Genomic DNA, 7,802 nt, shown 5'->3' with positions numbered 1-7,802 from the left:
CAAGAACATGAAGATAGAGAGCCTGCACTATTCCTGTTCCAAGTGTTGTAATTGCTTGTAAGACAGAAAACAGAGACAGTTTTGGCCACAATAACCTTTTTAAGGTGCTGTGATGACAAAGGCACAACAGACCATATATTTTCAGATTGATTTGGAAATGGTGTGTGTGTATCTATCAGTGCAGGTGTGTGTGTGTGTGTCTGATCAAGTAATTCCACAGCTATTGGCTGACTATATTATCTGACTGTTAGAGCTACGCCGCACCAGGGGCAGTTTGACCCTTTGCTCGTCTCAACTGGATGTGTGATGTGTGCTGTGTGATGTGTGATGTGTGATGTGTGCTGTCTGTATTCCGCTCCTTAAATAGGGAGCAGAATACAAATGTACGTTGTTTGCTGCAACCAATGGAAAATAAAGTTGTCTTGTACTGTATTGAATCTTTGATATTGCTACTCTGAGCAAGGCAGTTAACCCACTGTTCCCAAGCTCACAGTCTGTCGTTCCTTCTCTCCATAAAACTCAAAATAAGTTTGTTCGATGTTTCTGCCCAAGGAAAGCCAGAGGGGTCAAAATGAAGAAAATATCTAAATTCAAAATCAAACTGAACTTTGGACCAGACAATATGTTATTACTATATTGCAATAGTCATACGACATGCTTCTGTATGTGTTTTCATCATCAAATAAGGAACTAATTGTATTTTTTCCTGACAGGGAGTGAGCGGCTGTGCAACATGATCGTGCCATGTAAGTTCCACTGCTGCTACACAGGCCCTGTTCACCAATTCACTGAGACATCTCACTAGCACTAATGGATTCATGGATGGAATAATTTACCAAAAATATACATTTATTATATTGGTATAACTTCAACACTCCCTGAAATTAGATCCATAATATCATCTTGATCCCTTGAACAGGGCATGGCCAAAGTCAGTCCTCATTTTGACTCAGGAAGCCAATCAAAAGGCAGCATGAATCACGCATGGCCAATGATAAGGCTGTTTGCTCAAGAGGCTCCCACACGTCCTCCAGCTAGCTCTTATCATCAATGTCTCTGTGTTGTTTTTTTCTCTCAGATTTAAATGAATGTCGTGGCAAGTCCCCCTTCCTTTGGAATAAAGAGCATCACCGTGTCACACGGTCAGAATCGACAAGTCTTCTCCTAATGTCATCTTAAGAAATAATAAAAAAGGAAGAAAATACTGTTTATCAAAACTCCAGGTTAGGTTGGTACTCCTGTGATTTATGGATTGTGTACAAGGTAAGGATTGCTACTAGGAGCTTGTGTCTGCAGGTAAAGCGCAAGACAGACCAACGTGCACAGCGGCCCGAGCGCGATAGATCACCAGCTGGGTGTTAATGAACAGTGGCGATTCAACATGTAGAATCATCTTGAAATGAACAGAACATGTCCGATGTTCTGTAGTCAGAGCTGATGGGAAGGCCACCAGCTGCACATGGACAACAGTTGCGTTGGACTGTCTTGGCCTTAAAAGACAGGTACTGTCTGCAGTTGAAGATATCTACTGTGCTTTGAGTTATGCCTGCTCTTCTGCCCTCACTGCCCTGGCCTGGCATGGACCCAGAAGACATATCCTTAACAGAGTGTATTAACCTCACTCAGTTAACCTTGACCCCTTCTACCCAGCAGCTCACACAGCCCTGATGGTCAGTGGAAGCAGAGTAGATTCATTATGAGGATGGTGTTGTTGCTTTTAAGAAGCTATACATGAAATAACATTCTCAAGACCTAATGTATTTGTGATGCCGTTAGTGTTAAATTGTCAATGTTCTCATTGTCATATGTAGAAATGAATGTGCAGCTGTATTATACTGTGCTGGGCAAAAGGATTTTGACATAGCTGTGCCTCTCCTTCACTTAGATTTTCATTTGTATATGTGTTTGTGATTCTGTGTTTGTGTGTGTGTGACCACACGGCAAGTTTACCTCGGGTGACCCCCGTTGACCCGAGGCATCCCAGCGGAGGTCAAGCCTTGACAAATGAGTTCAGGCGCAGAACAGCAAACATTCCACAACATGTTCTTCCTCAACAACTCCCCCTCTTTCTCCCTATCTCTCTCTATACTCCTCCTCTGAACATCTATCTCGTCAAAAGGTTGTAAGAATGAGCTTATCACACATAAACATAATGGCAGAAGGTTGTGGAAATGTTCCAGAACATGAACTTCAGAGGAAGACAAACCTTAATGCGCTACTTTTATGTAATGCTCTACAAAGTTCTGTCTTGTTTACAAATGAATAAGGAAAAATAAAGGGATGTTAGTCGAAAAAAGCTAAGTAAATCCATTGGATGTTAGTATTAAACTACTCTTTATCAGTGTTTGGGGCTTCAGAACTGGGCAGTGATGTAGAGGCTGAGAAAATATGTAGTGTTTAAACAGGATGTGTAGGCTGTAGCATTTCTGGCAACATATCCCTCCCCCCCCAATCTCTCGCTCTCTCCCCAGTTTCTCTCTGATTTGCCAGCATGCTGCTGTCACCTGTGTCAGGCTATTGGTATTCTTCTTTGAGAGGCTCATTAAGGTAAGTGGCACCCCCCATTACGACGACAAGGCGAGCAAAGGTTCCTCTTGTCCCGCGAGTCCCCCAGGGAGTTATCCTACCATCTCCTCTACCCCAGTCATGTCTACTACTCACTACATTTTTTAAGAACACATGAGGTCGCCACAGGTGAACCACTACGTCACAGGCAGATCCATACTGGAACAGAGGAAGCTAATGCAATGCAGTGCTGGGATACCCTACATAAATCATGATTGTGTGTAATAGCATTACTGTCAGAGAAAGCAACATAGCACATCTGAATAAAAGGAACAATAAATATCAGTTCTATTTCTATTTGTTTTTTTTTGGTATTTGAATTGATTTTCTTGTGTTGTCTGATGCTACACACTGCAATAGAAGAAAGCTGCATGTATCTATGAAGGGAGGGATGATTCCTGGTGTGGGTCATGTGCTTAGATCTCAGGTCTCTAGTTGGCTGAACTGAGGTGTACCAATGGCACATGTACTGTAGCTGCCATATGTGCATGAGGCTCTAACCTTTGTATGGCAGTGTTGTTTGCATTTCCACTTGTGGAGGGGGGGTCCTTGTAATGCTGTGGGTGGTGACACCTGGCCTTTTCATGGGTGGGCCTGGGACCGAGCCATTGGAATCTGCAATGCAACAGAATGCATCATCACTGGAACAATGCAACAGAATGCATCATCACTGGAACAATGCAACAGAATGCATCATCATTGGAACAATGCAACAGAATGCATCATCATTGGAACAATGCAACAGAATGCATCATCACTGGAACAATGCAACAGAATGCATCATCACTGGAACAATGCAACAGAATGCATCATCACTGGAACAATGCAACAGAATGCATCATCACTGGAACAATGCAACAGAATCCGATGGAATTGGAACAATGCGATGCCACATGGTGAGAATGTGCTCAATGTGCTCAATGTGCCCTCCCTACCTCCCTTCCTGTCTCACTCCTTCCCTAATCTGCCCGCTCTATCCTAGCATTAATTAGCAATACACAGGCTATATGTCCACCGTAAATAAATGATCAAGATCACCTATCAGTCTTCCCATTAACCTGGAGGGGCATAACAAGCTGGAGGCAGGAGGAGAGACTGGTGTGTGAAAGAGAGATAGACACTGTGTAATAATGGCTGTTCATGGTAATGCCCTCCTGATTGTATTTATCCCTGCTCTGCTCTGCTCCCTGCTCTGCTCTGCTCTGCGCTCTGCTCTCTGCTCTCTGCTCTCTGGTCCCTGTAGACAGACAACACCGCTGCCCTGGTCTTGGCATTGCGTGGATTTCTGCCCCGTCCCCTGGGGCTCTCTCCCTGTTCCCTGATTCGCTGTGTAAAAGCGGTCGTGAATGATGGATGACTGTGTCACCGCAGCCTGCAAAGGATTAATTTGTTTCATTGATTTCTCTTTAGGCAGAATGCCAGCGTCTGCTGCTTCCCACCTTTCCCCCAAGACTTCTAGCTGTAATAGACGGTAATGGCCTAAGACAAATCAACCCTATATTTGTAAAAATAGCACCAAATAACCCCTGACTCTAATCATGAGCACATTGGGGAGAGCCGTTCTATGCGCTGGCCACAACACCCCGGTAGTATTAACCCCATGGAGAACATCCAGGCCCATTCTCACAGCCATAAGTCTCCCATACTTACAGCTATATCTCAGGTCTCACAATGGATGGGTAATGACTGGCTGTCTGGAGAGGCCCTGGGAGTGGGCTATTCTTACTGTAATGGAGGCATTTACTGCTTTTCCCTAGTCCCTACACACCTGTAGAACCAGCTAACTGCTAACCACATGCTCTATGGCAGGCCTTGCTACACCACTTCACAACAACATTCTTCTTAGTGGGTTATTTCAAGTTATTTCAGGTTATTTCACACTCTATATTAAAGTGTTTTCCTGAATTCCGGCATATGTACACACCTATTTAGTGATATGGCTAAGAGACTGTGTCACTGATGTGCCAATCAAAGTAAGATCTTCACTGATGTCATAATCAAAGTAAGATCTTCACTGATGTCACAATCAAAGGAAGATCTTCACTGATGTCCCAATCAAAGGAAGATCTTTCCTGATGTCCCAATCAAAGTAAGATCTTCACAGATGTCACAATTAAAGGAAGATCTTCACTGATTTCCCAATCAAGTAAGATCTTCACTGATTTCCCAATCAAAGGAAGATTTTCACTGATGTCCCAATCAAAGTAAGATCTTCACTGATTTCCCAATCAAAGGAAGATTTTCACCGATGTCCCAATCAAAGTAAGATTTTCACCAATGTCCCAATCAAAGGAAGATTTTCACCGATGTCCCAATCAAAGGAAGATTTTCACCGATGTCCCAATCAAAGGAAGATTTTCACTGATTTCCCAATCAAAGGAAGATTTTCACTGATTTCCCAATCAAAGGAAGATTTTCACTGATTTCCCAATCAAAGGAAGATTTTCACTGATTTCCCAATCAAAGTAAGATCTTCACTGATGTCACAATCAAAGGAAGATCTTCACTGATGTCCCAATCAAAGGAAGATCTTTCCTGATGTCCCAATCAAAGTAAGATCTTCACAGATGTCACAATTAAAGGAAGATCTTCACTGATTTCCCAATCAAGTAAGATCTTCACTGATTTCCCAATCAAAGGAAGATTTTCACTGATGTCCCAATCAAAGTAAGATCTTCACTGATTTCCCAATCAAAGGAAGATTTTCACCGATGTCCCAATCAAAGTAAGATTTTCACCAATGTCCCAATCAAAGGAAGATTTTCACCGATGTCCCAATCAAAGGAAGATTTTCACTGATGTCCCAATCAAAGGAAGATTTTCACTGATTTCCCAATCAAAGGAAGATTTTCACTGATTTCCCAATCAAAGGAGGATTTTCACCGATGTCCCAATCAAAGGGAAATCTGCCTCCTAATGAGATCTGTAGGACATGGTTGTGGTTAGAGAACACAGAATATAAAGCATCGAATCTGAAATATTTTGGGCACATAGCAATCTGACTTACTATGTGTAAGTACCTGTGCCCCTGCAGCATCAGTCATGCTCTCAGTGCCCTCTCAGTGCCCTCTCAGTGCCCTCTCAGTCCCCTCTCAGTGCCATGTCTATTTCTATATTTTTTTATTTAACCTTTTTATAACTAGGCAAGTCAGTTAAGAACATATTCTTATTTTACAATGACGGCCTACCCCGGCCAACCCCTCCCCTAACGACACTGGGCCAATTGTGCGCCGCCCTATGGGACTCCTGATCACCGCCGGTTGTGATACAGCCTGGAATCTAAGTAGAGTCTGAAGTGACGCCTTTACACTGAGATGCAGTGCCTTAGACAGCCCAGGAAAGGAACCTCACCACAATCTGCCTATTGAAGCACAATTCTGCATCCTGCTACTAGGTGATAGTTATCCATCACTTTTTGATGATTGACCATTGACAAAACTGGCATTTCACTGCTGATTCTGTGGCTTCCCCTCAGGTCTACCTCTCCAATAACCCTTCATTGTGAAACCTAATCCAGTGCACTGAGGGAGCAGTACCTCCAGGGCAGACCATGCTGCAGTCAGCGTGGGGGGAATAAGGCCCTACCTACTCTGTTAATGAATGCAAGTGCTTGGAAATCTCATCTGCTCCATGCAATCAATTTAACACAGTTTACCATGCCATCAGTGAGGTTATGTGGATGGGACAGACAGACTGGTGCTCTGTGCACCTCTCTGGGGTAAACCTAGCCAAAGCCCCCTTCACGTCTGACATGAACAAGCCCTTCAACTGGGATGCTCTGAGGATTAGGTAATCTCACCATGATACCGTCTCTCTCTTCCTCTCTCGTCTCTCAGTTCCTTCTAACCTCTCTCTCTCCATGGTTCACCCCCCCTCTCTCTCTCTCTCTCCATTGCTCACCACTCACCACTCTATCCTTTCTCTTTTTCATATCTCCCCCCCTTTCTCTGTCTCTCTCAATCCTCTCTCCTGCCGTCACTCACCTCTCTCTCTCAGGCTGTTCCACTCAGGGCAGAGCTATCCTCAGGGGTCCTTACATCCTTAAGTGCCTCCAGAAAAGGTTAGTTGGCAGGTAATTGTCCAGCTGGGGTCGGGCTTATCTTAATCGTAGGTGCTCCAACACAAGCTATACTTCCTGTGATGAAGAGGCTTACTTCAAGTGAAGGGAGGAGAATGGAGAGGTGGAGAGAGGGATAACATGTTTTGAGCATTGGTAGGTATGACAGTGTTCTTTAGGTTGACAATGTGGTTTTAACGACCCAATGATATGAGAACGGCAATTAAAATTATTTTGTAAATGTAACTGTCACACAGACTATTGGACTATAGGACTATCAAAATCTACCTGAAAACAGTCACACAGGATTCTGAGCCAATGGTGTATAAAACCTGATTTAATCATTTCTGGAATCATGTTTTATTATATCTTCTAAACACATTCTTTAAAAATGTTTTCAAAGTCCACCAATGTTATTACCATCACTACAAATGTTGATGGTCAGTCATTCAGCAATAAAAACATACGAACATGCATAGCGACACATGTCAACATAAGGCTACATTTCTGTTGATGGCGACTAGCATACCTTGCAGTTGAACTAGGCCCATATCTTGTGGGAGGGACCTCATTTTAGGGCAGAGGCATTCCATTGTCATTGTAAAATTGTGTATTATTCAAAAGAATCTGGTGACCAACAACATCTTACTGTACTTGAGTATGAGGTACCAAGTCAATGTATGGGGGTACAGATTAGTCGAGGTATTTTGAACATGTAGGTTGGGGTAAAGTGATAGATAATATATAATATGTAATAGATAATAAACAGCGAGTAGCAGCAGTGTAAATAGTTTGGGTGGGTCAATGTAAACAGTCCAGGTGGCCATTTTATGAATAGATCAGCAGTCTTATGGCTTGGGGGTAGAAGATGTTAAGGAGCCTTTTGGACCTAGACTTGACGCTCTGGTACTTCTTGCCATGAAGTAGCAGAGAGAACAGTCAATGACTTGGGTGACCGTAGTCTTTAACAATTTTTTGGGCCTTCCACTGACACCGCCTAGTATATACTGTGCATTCGGAAAGTATTCAGACCCCTTGACTTTTTCCAAATTTTGTTACGTTACAGCCTTATTCTAAAATGTAAAAAAATATTAATAAATGCTCATCAATTTCTACACACAATATCCCATAAGAATAAAGCAAAAATAGTTAATTCTTTTTTTAGCTGATTGCTTAAAAA

General features: G+C 42.9%; 1 long non-coding RNA gene across 1 annotated transcript; it reads left to right on the top strand.

The window, feature by feature from the left end:
* The first annotated feature begins 707 nt into the window (after window positions 1-707).
* On the top strand, window positions 708-2,850 carry LOC110525300. The gene is made up of 2 exons (XR_002473732.2): window positions 708-746; window positions 1,079-2,850. It is a non-coding gene; the product is annotated as an uncharacterized LOC110525300 (long non-coding RNA).
* The last annotated feature ends 4,952 nt before the right edge of the window (window positions 2,851-7,802 follow it).

The sequence above is a fragment of the Oncorhynchus mykiss genome, chromosome 6 (genome assembly GCF_013265735.2).
Source record: "Oncorhynchus mykiss isolate Arlee chromosome 6, USDA_OmykA_1.1, whole genome shotgun sequence".
NCBI lineage: Eukaryota > Metazoa > Chordata > Actinopteri > Salmoniformes > Salmonidae > Oncorhynchus > Oncorhynchus mykiss.
Note: the sequence above shows the minus strand (reverse complement) of the source record. Positions and strands in the feature narration are given on the sequence as shown.